Here is a 17,964-nt window from a genome sequence, read left to right as displayed (position 1 = left end):
AGTCACAATTAACTCTTGGTGACTGCCTGGACTAGTCTCTGCGGTTTCCTTGCAAGGTTTTTCCGAAGTGGTTTGCCATCGCTTCCTTCCCAGGGTCGAGAGAGAGTAAGTGGTCCAAGGTCATCCAGCTGGCTTTGTGTTTCGTGTAACATTAGAATTAAGGGTCTCCTGGCTTCAAAGCCCTAATCACTGTATTAAACCAGCTCTGTCTTTTTCTGCAAAAGTGCACATAATTCCAGTCTGTACTAAAATACATAAGCACTGCCAGCACACAAACATGATTAGACTGGGGCTGGCTGGCACATGGGAAAGGCATTTGTCAAGCTAGGCTGGTAGTGTTCATTTACATAGCCTTACACTCTTTGCTCATAGGTCTTAGAGCAGACATCTCCATCTCTTAAGATCATGGAGCCAACGGATTAAGCAAACAATGCATAACGCAAAGGAAATTCAATAGCTCTGCTGCTATGAAATGAATCTTATCCCCCAAGATTCCAGTGTCAGATTCCCACTCATCAGCAATTCCAGCAATCAAGGTCAGGACACAGCTGGAACACTACCTCTTCTAAAACAATAACCTCAGCTGGGCGCAAGGTAGCAATCCATCTGATGTGATGGCCTCTTCTCACAGACTGCAATTCTGCTACCTGCAACATTGGGATAGAAAATGTCTACTGTCCAATGGCCTGGCTTTCATTAACAGGCTTTCCAACATCCATTAGTATGAAATTAAAAGCAACTATACCACAGCCCACTGCTGATTTAGGGCAGGGCTGTGGGAAACGGGAACTCATTTTATGTCGATTCTAAGTACAGCCAGTTTATTCAGGGAAGAAAGAACTTAAGAGGAAGAACTCCATTTTGCCCAGAAACTATACTTCTGATTCAATTCAGGCGATCTAAGTTCTAAAAGAAAAAAATTGTTCATGGATCTCTTGTTATCACATCAAGTGTGGATTTAAATCGGTCTCTTAATACACCTGCCCTGCCCTTGAACCTGGCTACTTTTAGCCCTTAAATCGTGAATTCCTTCTGGGTGCTCTGAGCTCCACTAATGTGCATTCAGTGTAGAGGATTATAATAATACTTAGCATGTTTTATGTAGCACTCTCAGATATTCAAAGGATTTGTGTATTTAGCTTGTTCCAACTTTATAAGGCAGCCCAGCACAGCTTACCTACCTACTGCAGATGGGGTTTGCCTAAATAATTGACTAGATAATTAGGATCTCCATTAATGGCAAAGGGCAAGACTTGAATCATAATTCATATCTTTAGCCCACCAGGACACACCAACTCTAGAGCAGGTTTTCCAGCCAGAACTGATTTGGAGGACTCAGAGGACAGTTCCAGCTTCTCCAGTCAATGGGGCTACTGATGATACTAGCTGGGGTTTACAGGAGTTCCAATTCAACAGATAATACAGGTTATGGGCTAGTGGAACTTGAGCCGCTATAGTTCTAAATTCAAAGAAAAAAAGAAAACAGGGGAAGAACAAGAAAGGAAAGAAGGATTCCAGTGTAGACCCTTTCCAATGATTCTGAATCCCACCTTGTTATAGCTTCTTTGTCTCTCATTAATTCTTACTGGTGGTGGTGGTGGTGGGAGATCCAATTAGTTTCCTTTCCTGACTTCCAAATGATTTTTCATCCCTGTAATTAATGGGCAAGTCGGAGCGGAGCTACATGGCAGGCAAATTGCTGGTTCAGGGGAGCGGGGTAATTTTCTAGATATGATAATGAGGGTTGCTTTCTTGCTTTTAAATAATGTATTCATTATTGGAAGGGTTGCAAGGGGGAAACATCCAGAAGTGTTGGATTCTTGTTCCTTTATTGAGAAGACTCTAAATTGTGAATCATGCTGTAGTATTGGCATATCTGATCACCACTCCTATCTAGGTCAGTGATAGAAGCCAAATTCAGGAGGAGAAGAACATAGCTTGCTCTCCCATTTTGTGGCAGTCACAGGAGGTGAAATTCTGACCAAAGGGAAATATACATACATACATACATACATACATACATACATACATACATACATATATAAATATAAATATATGTATGTATGTATACATACACACACACACACACACACACACACACACATATATATATATATATATTTAGCAAAGGCTTTCCTAGATTGACCACCAAGGCCCTCTGCTTGCTTAAGTCAAGACTGAGATCAAATTGCAAATGGCTTGTACCACACGTTGAACTGCAAACTACCAAACCATAATTTAGCTAATTTTGCTATCAAAACATGATATTATTTATGGTTAATTTACACTTCACTGTCACTCAAGAAATTCACTTGATTAAGCCACAAGCATAGGTAAGCATGTCAAGCAAATGTAGTCACTTTCTAATAGATTCAACAAAAATTTCATTTGGCTACAGTTAGTAATTAAAAGTTATGTAGATCTTTCTGTCCTAACTATTTGGACAATTTCATATTCAGGAGAGTTAAATATTCAGTAGGGTGGTACATGTTTCAAAATTAATTAAGAAGAAGAACTTTGGAGCTCCTATGGCATATTTCTCTTTGGTATTCATTAAAGCAAGATGACTTTTTCAAGCTTTTGCATGAACCTTGGGGGGAAAAGAAGCTGCTCTTTTAATGCAACTTTTAAAGCAGCAGCACCTTTTTTTTCAGGTTTGCATGGAAGCCTGAAAAACAGCCAGTTGTGATGAATAACAAAGATGCTGTCTTCTCATAGAGTTCAAATATTTTTTGAACCATTTTTGAAGCATGAAAAGCCCTACTTAATATTTAGGTAACATGCGGCACCTAGTTAGTTCTGTGAAAAAAAGTAAGAACAATAGGTTGTTACACATAAAAGCTCTCAATCTAATGAGGGCCCTTTTATCAGTAACTGAATGACAGCAATTGTATGTATGAGAATCTGTTTTGTGGAGGATGGCCTTCCAACCATGGCTTTTGCCAGAGATGCACTTTTTGCTTGCTGCTTTGTGTTAAAATGAAAGGAATGTGATTGCTGGGTGCTGTGATTCATCAGAAGTTGGATGGGAATAGGGAACTGGCAACTATAAATGACCCAATTGTCAATTGGTGCATAATATATAGCATTATTTGTCTCAACTTTATAGAGCAATGGAGCATATTCTTTTAATCATGTGTGATTCCATTCTCAGCTCCTAACCTTTGAAATCCCTCTCCCCTTCCTTTATCTTAGCTTATACCACTTATTTATCCAGCTGACTTGGGGCTAGCCATTTAATTCAAATTGTTCCTATGATCAAAATCAGAATGAAATTTCAATTAAAGACTGTTTGTAAATAGGACCAGTCTTTTTTTAAGCATACTAATTAAGACCAGCCTTCAAGAAGCAGACAGGTGCCCTATAAGCTTGATAACAATTGGGCATTTAAACCAGGATAGTACCATGAATTTTTACCATCTGTAGATCATTGCAAGAGGGCTAAACTCACAACTTTACACATGGACAGTCCAAGGCAAAATCATCCAAAATTTATGGGGTGAACACAAAACCCTCAGATCAGTACATCACCATCAAGGCATATAACCCTCTGATCATCCATGGGATAGGAAAATTGACAAATATATCAAACTTGTCAGCCTCCAGGTCTTCCCTGGTATTCTGTTCCCTTATATTCATTCTTGTCCTGAACTCAATTTGCCACTCTTTTTCAACAAAGTTGGAAGAGTTATGTAACCAGAAAATTAAGGGAGTTTTCACCCAATGGGTAGAGGAGAGATAGCTAGATTAGAGGTGTGCTTATGGAGTGGACAGAACTAATTAGCCTATGTGGGAACTGATTACAATTAGTGCTGAGAGGAAAAAGAAACTTTCCCTTTTTTGTCTTTTAGAAGAACTTACATGTCATTGTCATCTCCAACCTTATTAAAATATTTTATTCATCCAAATTAGTCCTCAGAATTTCCTCCTGCTGTGGAATATTACTTCACTAAAAGATTATTTCACTGGTGAGTGGGTTGGAAGAAATGACATCTCCCACTCCCCTCCCTGTGCTTATGTCTCAGCAATGAATGATATTATTGACAGGAAGAGAGTGATATTATTAAGAGTGACAGGATCGCAGATAGTTAGAAACACAGTGCAATAGACTCTTCCCAGAATTGCTCTTACTGACATCCAGTCAAATTCTAATGCGGAGAACAGCCAAACATAAGTTTCATTTCCAGAGGTCAAGCCTTTTGCCCTGTATGCCGTCAAAGAGGCTGTTGCTGTTGCCCAAAAATGTAGAGCACATTGCAGAACCCAAGGTTTCACAAAAGGGAGCTTCAATCCAGCCATTTCAAGAAAACAGAAGCCAGAGAACAGGCTAGCGTGTACTAAGATGATCCATCTTCAGGGCAGCATGTGTACCTTCTCCTTGAGAAAAATGTCATACAGACCAAATGAAGCTCAAGTACAGATCATAGCCAAGAGAAAACTGTTCTACAGCATAAGGGCCTTTTAAAAAAAAACAACAACAATAAAGCAGAGCATCACCTTATAAAATAAAAGGCATATGAAAAGATGCCCGGCATTGTATGTAGAAGAACAAAGGAAGATATTTTCCTTCTTGCTCACATACTATTAGAATCTAAGAAGTTCAAGGGAAATAAAAAATAAAGTTACACTTTTTCAAACTATGCATAATTCAACTGTGGGATTTGCTACTGCAAGATAATAGTGATGATCACCAACTTGGGACACCATTAAAAAGGGATTATTTAAACTCACGGAAGAGGTTCCTACTCATTAAAGCTGCACACACTTCAAAAATGATTTGGAAGAATTGCTTCAGGCTTGGGATTAGCACAGTACCTCGGTGTGATTCAGTAAAGCAGCCCAACTTTTTTTTTCCAGGCTTCTCCTGAAGCCTGCATAAATATATTAACACTTTAATAGTTCTACTGGACTCTTTTTTTTTCAGGCTTGTATGGAAGCCTGGAAGTGTCAAGTTAGTTTAATGCATAAGAGAGAGGGGCAGTGTTCACCTGAGGTCGAAAGCACCTTTTCTGAATCCTGTCCAATGTCCTAGACAGTGGTGGGATTCAAATTTTTTTACTACCGGTTCTGTGGGCATGGCTTATTTGGTGGGTGTGGCTTGGTGGTCATGTGACTGGGTGGGCATGCTTGGTGGTCATGTGATTGGGTGGGTGTGGCCAACTCAATGTCACTCATGTCAAGGGCTGCCTCGCCTGGCTCCTCCCCTCCCAGCCATTCCTTGTCACCCAGCCTCAACTTATCTATAGTTCTGTAAAAATGTTGTTCACCTTTTTTTGACTTTATTATCTGCATACTATAGATGTACTTTCATGGACCACCGAAAGGAGGAAATGGCTCACATGCTTTGCCCACGAGTGTGATAGACAAAAGGCTTTTAAGGGGCTGCAAGAAAGAAAGGAGAGGCAGTGTATTTTCCAAAGAAGCAGAAGGCAAACAAGAATCAATGGATGGAAACTGAACAAAGACAGAAGCAACCTAAAACTAAGAAGAAACTTCCTGACAGTGAGAACAATTAGCCAGTGGACCTGCTTGTCTCCAGAAGTTCTGGGTGCTCAATCACTGGAAGTTTTTAAGAAAAGACTGGACAGCCATTTCTCTGAAATGGTATAGGGTTCCCCCAAGGTCCCTCTAAGTGTTATTCTGACACTTTCCCAGGATCTCTACTCAAATTTATTTCATAATTTCACATATAAAATAGCCATTCATGTAATATAACCTGCATATTGTTCAAAACAGTAATTATTATGGCTGATGTTTGACAGCAAGCCTAAGTCAAAGATCATAAGAGTGCTTCTTTCTCTGTATGTATACAAAATATCACATACGAGGAATAGCATATTAAACTGATCTTATGCAACCTGATATACAAAATAAATACACACGTAAATACCTGAAAAATATGTGGTAGCCCTGGGCAAAAGAAAAGCAGTAAAATCACTCTAGATGTAGTGTAGGGACAGTGTAAAATATTAATATAAATAATGAAACTGTCGGGCTCCGTGGAATCCTTGCCCAACAGCAGCGTGACTGCGGAGGGAAGAGATAGCCTCGTCAAAAGAAAAACGTCATCAATGTCAGCCAAGTAGTTTAGAGGCTGAATAGTTTAGAAGAGAGATTAATCTGAAGAGAGGGGGAGGGAACACTCTAACCAGCCAGCTTGTTTATCAGGGGCGGACTGAGGCCACGAAAGGAGCTGTGGAAAGGAGTTGCAACAGAATGCGAGGGGGAATTTCTTTCACAGGCATACAAATGCAGAAATACAAGCACACTCACAAAGATAAAGCCATCATCCTGATTTATTTATTTTTACCATCCAATTTCCATAGTTTGCAGGGAAAGGAACAGTAATATTTTTCCCCAAAAGAAGAAAAGAAGCATCTACCAGCAGAGGGAAGAACTAGGGGGAAACATGATAGCATTGTTTACACACACGCACACACACACACGCACACGCACACGCAGACACACAGACACAGAGACACACACACATACACACGGCTGATCTGGGACGATCTCCAGTCAGCAGTGGGCGGGGGAGGGGGGAAGGAAGAAACGGGTGGCGCCCCCCCCCCCCACTCCAGCTCTCTCTCTCTCTCTCTCTCTCTCTCTCATGCACACACATACATACACGCATGCTAGCTAGGCCGCACCAGCAACCAAGCAAGCCAAGCAAGCCTGGGAATGGGGGGCTTGGCAAGCTCAGGGGATGGTAGGGAAGGGGAAGGCAAGCTCCGGGGATGCTGGGAGGGGGGCTAGCGCGACTCGCAGGCTTACCTTTCATCAGGAAGATCAGAGCTGCTCACTTGGGACATAGGGCCAGGCACCATGTGGGAAAGCAGGTTAAGCCACAAGGACCCAGTGTGGAGTGAGGAGTGACTGGGCAGGGTGAGCGTAGGGCAGGCTGCAACTGGGAACCGGTTCGGGGGCGTGTGGCCAGCCAGAAGTCACTACCTGTTCGGTGACTCACGCCAAATTATCACTACTGGTTCTCCCGAGTAGGTGTGAACTGGCTGACTACCACCTCTGGTCCTAGAGTATTATCTCCAGTACTCGAGACAGTATATTCCTCAATGATAAATAGTTTGGTGTCGTGGTTTCAGGTACCAAGCTAGAAATCCAAGAGTTTGTGGAATCTAGTCTTACCTTAGCACAAGGGCCTTCAAACTTAACAGCTTTAAGACTTGTGGACTTCAACTCCCAGAATTCCTGAGCTAACATGACTGGAGGAGGAATTCTGGGAGTTGAAGTCCACAAGTCTCACCCTTGCTCAGCCCTAAGAAGGTAAGGACAAACCATTTCCAAAATCTCGTCCCGAAAGCTGCAGTGACTTGTCCAGTCACTTTAACAGGAGTTAAGACTGACATGAAGTCACATACATATTCCTCAGTACCACTTTGCTGGGAAACACAGGTGGGAACATGCTATTATGCTCATACCCTATTTATGGTACCCATATTATGGACTAGAAAAGAACTGAATAACAAACTCCTCAAGTGATGGCTTGCTCCCAAATGAAAGGAGTCAGCACACCATGGCACTACATTGAGGAGGAAGGGGAGACTGCTGGTGGTAGGCTTGTAACAAGCTGGTTTTGTTCTGTGTATGCATGCAGTCATGCATATATTGCTGTATCCCCACCTTCTTCCTGCTGTTTGGACACCAGGCAAAGCCAAGGGGATGTAGAAGCTCTACCTCTTGCACTACCATCAACACCCCCCCTCCCCCCTCCCCCCTGGCTTTCTAGGGCTTTTTCATTTGTATGCTTGCTCAACCCCTGCATTCCCTTTGTGAAAGAAGAGGTGGCCACCAGTGCTTGCTAAAAGCAAGAAAGTATCTTGGGGGCGGGGTGGGAATGGGATTATTATTCCGTCACCCAGCAGCAAGACATAATGTCACATCCTGCCATGCAATTAAGCTCTTAATCTTTTGAAGTCTGAGTGATCATGACTACTAGCCATCTCCAATTCCGCTGCTACTCTATCAGCTGTTTTTGTAATCACACAATTCATCCATAGGGTAGCAAGTGAAGGGTAGGGGCCCTTTGTGTGGGAGTTTCCTTTCAGCAAATGGTATGCACATATGTCTTTCAATGAGATGTGACTACATATTTAGTACACTCAGTGCTATCCTGCAGATAGACAAACAGACAGACAGACAGACAGACAGACACACACACACACACACACACACACACACACACACATATATATATATATATATATATATATATATATATATATATATATATATATATATATATATATATATATATATATATATATATATATTTGTTTTCATAGATTTTCACGGGTACAGGTATACAGCTCTTGGTGTGTTTGGGTCTTTTCCCGTGTAAGATTGAGAGTATCTTGGCGATGTTTCGACGAGGTCCCACTCGCCATCTTCAGGCTGGTGCTTTCAGCTTCGTGCTTGTGCGAGCACCAGCTGAAAGTACCAGCCTGAAGATGGCGAGTGGGACCTCGTCGAAACATCGCCAAGATACTCTCAATCTTACACGGGAAAAGACCCGAACACACCAAGACTTGCATATATATATATAGAGAGAGAGAGAGAGCTTTTTTATGAAAAAAAATTAAAGATGAACAAATTACCAATAGGACTGATAAAATTAAGACTAGCTCTTAGTCTTACGCAGAAAGCCATTGCTTCAGTTAATGTTACCTTCACATTTTTTTTATTAAATTAAGGGATTTTAAAATAAATAAATCTAAGAAAAGTGAGAGCAAATACTCAGACGACCCAATGTGTAGTATGATTATCTGTGAATTCAGTCCATGGATTTCCAAGATCTTAGACCCAACCTTTTCTCATTACCTGCTACTTCATCTTTGAACTAGAGATGCCTTGGATCAAAACTGTGCCCTTCTGCATCAAAATATGGGGTTCCATTTCCCCTTCTCTTCCTGTCATACCAATAATTGATATTGATTGCCAAAACAGATTGCTCTGCAGCATTTTACACTTTTTGTTTCAGATAGCTTGCACTAAAATGTATCATTCACATTTCTTTCCATGCAGCTATATTAGGACAAACCAGTTGATCTGGAAGATATGGATGGCATACTGTGCTTAAATATACCGTATTTATCACAGGGTATAATCCAAATAGTGTCCTATGAACAATTCAATATGGAAAGTGACATTACAAAGCAACTCTAATTAAAAAGTACAAACATTTATGGTAAACTAGAGCTACTGCCATAAAGAAGATAGACGGGTTTCCGCAAAAGCCAAGGCTCTTTTGAGATAAGGTTAGAAGTAGGAGATAGAAGGGGTTATTAAAACAAAGCTTGAATAAAGTTCCCCTTCTCTGTCTCTCTGAGCCTATTCAGCCCCTCTGCAAGGTGTATTGAGATCCCCTGGTGACAGGCAGCCAGGAGATAATTAATGCTCATTAATCTCCATAGCTCCTGCAGGGACCATTCCTGGGAACACTTAGTCAATGTTTACAGTTTGGATTTACAGTTTTCAGTCAATGACCCTCATAGTATCACATGTAAGAGCGGATTGAAACAAATGTAAGAGGCTCTATCCCATTGACTGTAGAGCAATGGAACTTCATGTCAAGGATCCTGTTCAAGATCCCCTATGGTACTAAATATCAGAAGAAGCAAGAATGATTTATGGAAAAGCAACTTTGAATGTAATGGGCCCATCCCCTCCCAAAGCTTTCACTGAAAAAGAACTAAGAGGAAGATATTTTAAACTACTCTTCCCACAACCTTTTACTGATTATCATTCTAGCTGAAGGTAATGAGAGTTGAAATCTGAAACAGCTTGGGATCACCAGCTTGCCAGTTCCTGGATTAACTCTGAAGAACTATTTAACTGAATTGCTATTTGTCAAAGATGTACAGGGTTGGTTTTTGAGCCCTATATCATTTTTTCCATCATCGACATTTCTAAGCAAGAATGTCAGCAAAGAAGGACCTCTCCTCTTTCCTCCTGCAGGAATGTGTGGCTTTGGACGAAAGCTTGGTTTGAAATTTTCCCAAACACTCCAGGTCCTTGTCCAGATTAACCTAGAATGCTTCTCCCCAACTTGGTTGTCATGATTTATCACACAGTCACATCACTGTCCATTTATCAATTAACTGCTGCCTTATCAGAAAACTGAGTGGGAACTATGGGAAAGTGCTAAGAGAGAGAGAGTGTGGATTGGGAGGAAGGTAGAAAAAGGGGTGGAAAAGTTGTGTGTTGTTTAATGAGAATGGAAAATAGCCATTTAGTGTTTCTGCAGAAATAACAGTCATGTTGAGCACATAACTGTCAATACATCTAACATCCATCTTGGTCTTGATTTATATATTTAGAACAATGTATGTGTCATCATCATCCATTCAGTTCTGTCTAACCCTTGGCCACTCTATGGATCAGGACTCTCCGTGCCTCTCTGTCTCACACCGCCTCCTTCAGATCTGCTATGGTCAGCCCGGTGACGAGGTAAACACGAAATTGGCAACATTTTCTCCCCACACAGCTCCCTAACAGTGGGTCAGAGGGCACAGATGTTTTGTCTACATTTATATTATTTATATATTAAAATACATTGAGCAATTTTCATAAGAAAAATTTTATTGTGTATGGAGACAATTCACGTCCACAGTGCCAACTTTGCACATATATCAAGATCATTTTTGTCTTGAAGCAAAAAAAGAACATTTTGAATTATATGACTTCTCTAAGAAAGGTTGTTGCAATAAACCAGAATCTCCCCTAAAGGAATGAATAACTCTAAGTAGAATTCATATTGGATCAGAAGCACAAAACTTTCTACAAAGGAACAGTTTATATATCTACCCACCACTCCACCCACATAAAACAAATACAAAATAAATAAGATATGGATATGGGTAAGAGTGGGAGGCAAAAATTAGGACATAGGTTTATTTTCCTACCATCTTCTGTCTTTTACATTTTTATTTTCAATATTTATGCATGAAGAGCTCTGGCAAGTACCTCTTTTTAGTATTAAAAGAAGTTGCTCATGAACACTGCTCAGTTTTATTTTGGAGAAACAAACGCAACCAGCTACACTTAATGTGATCAGCAGAAGAGACTATTTTTTTAAAAAAAATACCCAGACTCTAAAAGTGGATTAAAATCTTACATTGTAGTGGACATTTAGCAATTTCAGAAAAATAAAACTGCCTGTACCTATAAAAGAGTCAATGAACAAATTCCTCTGCTTTATAATTTAGTTTCAGATGGGAAACAGTCCTCTTATAATAGGCTCTCTCCCCATTTGCACTTAATCAAGATGCAATCATGTCCTGATAACACCAATTTTCTCCCAGCATTGCCCTTATCTCATTCCTAGCCTTTAACTGAGACAACTTTTCATTGCCCCTGGCTCCATTGATCTAAAATTAGTATTTCCCCCCTTGTTCTAACATCTCCCAGCAACAGCATCAAGGTGTCCCTCATCTCACTACTTCTGCCTTTTTTTTTAACACCAAGGTATCTCCAGGTATCTGACATGATAAAGAAGAGAAGAGGACAACTCTGCTATTTAGTCAGGGGAAGAAGAAGAGAGGCAATTGTTTGTCTAATCTGCTTTAACTGATATACATTTCACCTTCAGATGCAGCAGCCCCATTTTTCTTCATTACACTGTTCAGAAAAATTTTTGTGGCTGATTTGCCAGGTCTCCTGTATTTGACACCTTCAGACATTTCTTTCCCTCTCCCGGCCTCACTCCCAATGAAGTAAGAGAGTGGTTCTCTAGCAGCTGGTTGGCTTTCCATTTCCTGAACTCCAGGACCACCTCAATAGTTACAGATCCCTAATGTGGGGCTATTTCTGTCCTGGCATCTTTGCTTAATAAATGTGCTTCATATTCATTTAAGTTGAGAAACGCCACTCGGTTGCTATTGCAATGCTACTTGATGGTTTTCCTTACTAGCTGGTGATGGGTTGAAAAAGGATAGCAGCAAAGCCGGACACTTGCCCATAATGAGTACCACATTCCCCTATGAGGACATTATTTGGTAGTAACTCAAAACCAATGCAATAGGCAGGACAGGGATTGGCAATGGGAATGATAAATTTTATGGGCAGCATTTCTTGGGGTGTACATTGACTCAAAGGTGAGTGGGTAGTGGTTTAACTCAATAGTGAGGGAATAAAACTATCTTTTTATTCTGATTATCACCCCGAACTCAAGTTCCAACAAGATCTAGAATTACCGCCATGACTTCTCCATTAGCCAGCATTGCCACTGTGTAAAAGATAGGAGCAATCTCAAACTGCCCTCCATACTATGCTTTGGCAGCCAACTTGATCAACTGATGCCGAGACATACTTTTGCCAGTTTGCTAGAGTGTGCAGCATGAGGACCTCCCCTACCTCAGTGAGTTTCCTCTACATAGAGCACTTTTTTCTACTACTGAAACGGAAGCATTAGCTAATAGGATAAGAAGAGGCAATCTCATAGTACAGTGTCACTGTGGAGAACCATAAGATCTTCTATAGGGTGAGAATTAAAGTTGGGGTCTTCAGATATGAACAAGTGCAAGAATCAAAATGTGGAACAGTAACAGAGCTCTAGGAGCTTTCACTTTTAAAAATCAGGGTCCAAAACTAATGGAAACACAAAGCCTTGAGGGTTAATGGGAATAATAATGATTGAGAAAGCTGTATGAGTCTATGCATATCAAGCAAGGTGCCTAAGTGAATATGGTTCATGATCTACATTCACAAGTGTGGAGATATCATTGTTAATTAGCCTCACTCATAATGGACCCTTTTATTTTGTCCATCAGTAAACAAGGACCTAACCCATTCTCCTGGGAAGTCAAAGAATATGGCTTGGCATTTATTACAATAAGCATATTTTAACCATGACATCCAATGCGTTAGAAATAACCTAAGTCAGACCATGAATTCTGGGACCATCTACTACTTACACTTACCAAATAGTCAAAAGAATTACCTTTGGTTGTATCTTTGGAGTAGAGTACACCTTCCATTATTCCATAATCCCTTTTCTTTCAAGCTGAATGCTTCATTCCCCCCCCCCCCAGTTCCTGGGACAGGGACAGACATAAACGGATTGTAAATCTACTCCTAGCTCTAAGCAATTTGCAAGAGTTTCTGATTTCCAATTGTCATACATTAACAGCAAAGAGGTTTTCTTTACACATATCTTAAATTAGGCTTCTGAGATAGAAAGCCTGGGAGAAAGCCAGAAGTGGATTTTTGTCATGGACTTGAAAGCATCCTGCTCTTAATTGTCAGTGCATGTCTATCCTTTTGAACACTTTTTAAATACATGTTCTTCAGGATTCGTTGGGGTTCCAGTAACGTAAATAAATACAGATTCAGTTTTGCTCTTGGGGAATCTTTTACAATGCTCTTCCCCTTAAATAACGTTTCCCTCAGATCCTGAATCCAGATCTTGACTCTCAGTTATTCAACACTTGTTTTCTATTCAGTTTTCACCAATATTCTACCAATCAATTATCATTAGAGTCTGCACATCTTCAATTGCAACTGTGCTGAACCAGGTGTGCTTCTAAACACCAGACAAGAGGCCATTTTAATTTTGCATGCAAGTAGTCAACACATGCAAATGAATACTCAGATGTTTCTTTTCTTCTTCTTGGAATAACAACCATCCTCTTCTGTTAAAAAATAATATTTTGACTTTCTGGTTTGCTTGAAGAGATGCAAAGAGTGTGTGGAATCAGCATAGTTAACTAGACAATGTAAATGTGTTAGCAGTTCCAAGTGTATGACTTACAACAATATGGTTTGCTAATCAAGAGTGTTTTTATATACACAGACCAAAAAGAGGATATTGTGATTCTATTCTATCTAAGTCTGCACTGATGTTGCAAAAGTTAAAGTTCTTACACAGGACTGAAAGTCATATCAAATCCTTATTAAGCTGAATAAACTTGTACTCAAGATAGCATTAGCAATAGCAGGTAGACTTATATACCACATTACAGTGCTTTACAGCACTTTTACAGAATCAGCATATTGCCCCCAACAATTTGGGTCCTCATTTTTACCATTCAGAAGAATGGAAGGCTGAGTCAACCGGTGAGAATTGAACTGCCAAATTGCAGGTAGCTGGCAGTCAGCAGAAGTAGCTTGCAGTACTGCACTCTAACCACTGCACCATTGTGGCTCTTGCATTTGAAGTACCAATATGGCAAGTTGCAAACATTAAATTAAAAAAATCATTGATCAGTTGTAAAATATCCAGTGGGGATTCAGATGAACCATAGAAGGGCTGAGGACCTTGGATTATAACTCCTATCAGCACCAACCAGCTGATAGGTTAGTGGTAGTAGATATCATGGATGGGAGGATATTATACTAGAAGTGCTTGCTAAAAAACGTTCTGATGCTATCAAAGGCAATACAATGGACAAGTGTTTCTACTTTCCCAATCTGCAAGATTTTAAGAGGGCGCTACCAAGGTTTGAAGAAGCAGAAGGTTAGAGAAGATTAAAGGCAGCAAGCATAGAAGAGATGTAGGCTTTCAGGACAAAATCTGAATTTTAATGGATCAGCCACAAAGATGGACAAGTTAGCTCATACACCTATTTAAGATGTGAAATGAGAACAAACAGAAGGGTCTTTTCAATGAAAAACAGAAATTCATTGTAAAGGCATACCTTGTTTTATTTCACTTTGTTTTATTACACTGCACAGATATTGTATTTTTTTAACAAGACCACCACCAAAAAGATAATGGTATGCTAAAGACTCAGGTGATAATTAGTAATTTTAACAATAAAATATTTTTAATTAAGGTATGGACATTGGGTTTTTTTTTTTAGACATAATGCTATTGCACACTTTAATAGACTACAGTATACTATAAACGTAACTTTTATATGCATTGGGAAACCCAAAGATTTGTGTGAGTTGCTTTATTGTGATATTCAGTTTATTGCAGTGATCTGGAATATCTCCGAGTTATGCCTATAATGCTTTATAGTACTTAGAACTATTACTACAAATAACATAATGGTCAAAAGGGCATGTCAAGATGCCAAAATTCTATGGTTGGATGATTTATCACACCAGCTCAGAGTATGCCTGAAATTTAGACAGCCTTGGTTCTCATCAACTTTCTAGGTAATTTAGTAGTCCCTTAAGAGGGCCTGAATATCAATCAGGGAAGAATTATACCCTTTCTATGAAAAGTAAAAACCCTCCATAGAAATTTGACACTGCCTAAGCATTCATAATGAAAGGTGATAGCTTTTCAGCATATGCTCACTAGGAAACATGACGAAATGCTGGAAAAGAAAAACAGCATGAGGTTTGAGAAGGTCCTGGACAAAAGAAACCCTCAGATAGACCCTCTCTCCTACCAGAAACAGCTAGCCCAGTTTCCCTGGCACAGTAATAAGTAACTCATAGGTATCATCAGCTATGAAGAGATAGTGATAGTCTAAATTGTAAGTTTAACCACCATCTCCCATACTGCCTTCACTGCAGTACCTCTACGGGTATTGCTGGAAATCAAAACAATGGATTCTGGCTATTTTAAAGATGGTTTTGGAAGATTTGAATGTTGGTTCTTCCAGGTTAATTTATTTGTTTGTATACCACCTTTATTCATTTTTACAAATAACTCCAGGTGGCAAACATATCCAATACACCATCCTCCTCCTATTTTCACCACCACAATAACTCTGTGAGTTGAGTTGGACTGAGAGAAAGAGAGACTGGCCCAAGGCCACCCAGCTGGCTTTCATGAGACCAGAACTCAAAGTCTCCCGCTTTCTAACCTGGCGCCTTAACCACAAGACCAAACTGGGGTCTCCAGCAGTTCTCTAATAATGCCACTAGCTCCATTGAAGGACTCTTGGTATGGGAGACAGGCACGGGCGGGTTTGTTCGTTAACACAACGCTTGAATAAAAACAATGGAAAAGAATCTGTTTCACCTCAAACAGCGTCCAGCTGACTGCCCTCCCTTAATCATCTTCAACATATTGTTTAAAATCCCTACAGAGCTGCTAAGACTGGGCATCCCATCAAAGAAGATAATATAACAAAAGAGAAAGTATGTGTACATGTGAGAATACACAGGCATAATTATGTATAAGAGAATAGGGTTGCATTTACCATACAGGCATAGATGGATGCTCAGAGCACAGATGACAGAACACTAATATATTCAGCACTACACAGGGAGCCTCTAGGGATATATCCCCTCTCTCAAACAAGGAACAGGTAAGACATCTTGAGATATCTACCCATTTCTTGACTTCTTAAATACAGCATTTTTAAAGAAATTCTGTATATATAAAATAAGAAGAGGGTACTCTCTCTCTCTCTCTCTCTCTCTCTCTCTCTCACACACACACACACACACACACACACACACACATAGGGAGAAAGAGACAGAGAAAATACATTTTAAAATGTTCCCCCAGTCAAACCTAGTGGTTAGCTTGCAACACAAGTCCTTAGTTAGGTACCCAACTGCCTTCTCATTTTTCTTTGGAAAATCAAGACTTTTTAACTCCAACAAAGCACTCAATGGCTTGCAAACGGCTGGATTCTGTTGAAATCTGGATCCCACATGATCAAGCATAAGAAATAATTTTTCCAGTCATTAGTGGTTCTTGGTAGAAATGGACATCCAAGATAACCCCTTGAGCTTAGGAGCTGCTGAGATGTCTAAGGCAAGGTTGCCTCTGTGCTGAGAGATGTTGATTTAGATCTGATTGAAAAGCTCTCTGCTCAGAGGCATTTTTTTTTTTTTTTGGCGGCTGGTCAATTTCAGAAGGCAGGGTTCTTACAAAGGGTGGGGGGGAAATCCTAGCTCCAGGCATACGTCATAGGCTCATATAAGTGAAGAATCTGCCACATAATGTGCATGTACCACAAGAGCCACAGCATAAATGTGTTTGGCAAAAGGCTTCATACCTCCAGCTGGTGTTAAGCAGCACAGCGCCCCTGCGTTCAAAGAGAATAATGCCAATTTACATCCACCAGAAAAATCCATCTTTATTGATTCATGGAAAATGAAACCAAGCAGGGGTTGATCCGTTTGCACAAAACTCCCAAGAATTGCTTTCAAAACTCCTAAGAATCACTTATGTAGTAAACGTTTCATAGGTGTAACAAATCTGGAGGTGTGCACCCCAAAAGTAAGCAGATGCACTTGTTTGGAGGACGAGGATATATCAGCCAGTTCTCCATGTATTGCATCTCACTTCAGGAATACTGGCTGCTATACCCTCTTCCTCCAAACAAGTGCATCTGTTGCATGGAATTCGTGGTTATAATTAATGTTTGACCAGTGTAACGTTAATTCTGAACAACCATAATTGTTTGGAAACACATCCAATTTTCAGAAAAGAACTTCCAGGAAGAACTTCCTGGGCACCCAGTTATTAAACTGAACAGTGGATCCAAAGGCAACAGTATTCAGTTGCAGTAGATTCAATAGTAATGGATCCAGGAAGGTTTGTTCCCCAAAATCTTTGTGATCCTATTAAACAGATGATATCCCTGTCTCAGTACTGAGACCATAAACCATTGTTATTCTTGTTGTAGAAAAAAGGAATAGGTTTAAATTCTCTTTGTTTAGAGTATCCTGCCTTTAGTTTTGCTGCTGCAGAGATTCTCTGAAGCTGTTACAGCCACACTGGCTTTGCTCTGCCTTCTCCTCCCGCTACCTTGCAAAAATGCTCCAACAGCAATGGACTGGTGCCCCACTTTTCCAAGACAACACTCTCTCAAGCCTATGTGGGTGGGTACTGGATACAACCTGATGTGCCAAAAAGGTGGCAGTGATGTTCTATATTATCTTCCAAGAGTCTTCCAAGCAATAGAAAGCAAGTATGGACATCACTGTTAGACTGGACAAGCAGAGGGGAGAAGGGAGCTAGAGAGGATTCAGGGCAGAATTGAAGATATTTAACCAAAGATGTTCTTCTTATCTCTTTTATCTTATCTCCCCAAC

General features: G+C 40.2%; 1 protein-coding gene across 4 annotated transcripts in view; it reads right to left on the bottom strand.

Moving 5' to 3' along the window:
• The window catches only part of ADGRL1 (adhesion G protein-coupled receptor L1), a 150,450-nt gene that overhangs the window by 128,965 nt on the left and 3,521 nt on the right, over nucleotides 1-17,964 (bottom strand). The window contains exon 1 of one of the 4 annotated variants that reach the window (XM_087955585.1): nucleotides 6,775-6,874. The exons of the other annotated variants lie outside the window; for them this stretch is intronic. The gene's annotated coding sequence lies outside the window, so the exon portion shown is untranslated. Of the gene's footprint in view, nucleotides 1-6,774; nucleotides 6,875-17,964 lie in introns of those variants that run through there. 4 annotated transcript variants of the gene reach the window in all.

This window comes from Notechis scutatus, chromosome 2, assembly GCF_049901735.1.
Source record: "Notechis scutatus isolate UNSWTSFEM ecotype Mainland chromosome 2, rNotScu1.2, whole genome shotgun sequence".
In the NCBI taxonomy this organism is placed as follows: domain Eukaryota; kingdom Metazoa; phylum Chordata; class Lepidosauria; order Squamata; family Elapidae; genus Notechis; species Notechis scutatus.
The sequence above is the reverse complement of the archived record's forward strand: the minus strand, read 5'-3'. Positions and strand labels throughout refer to the sequence as shown.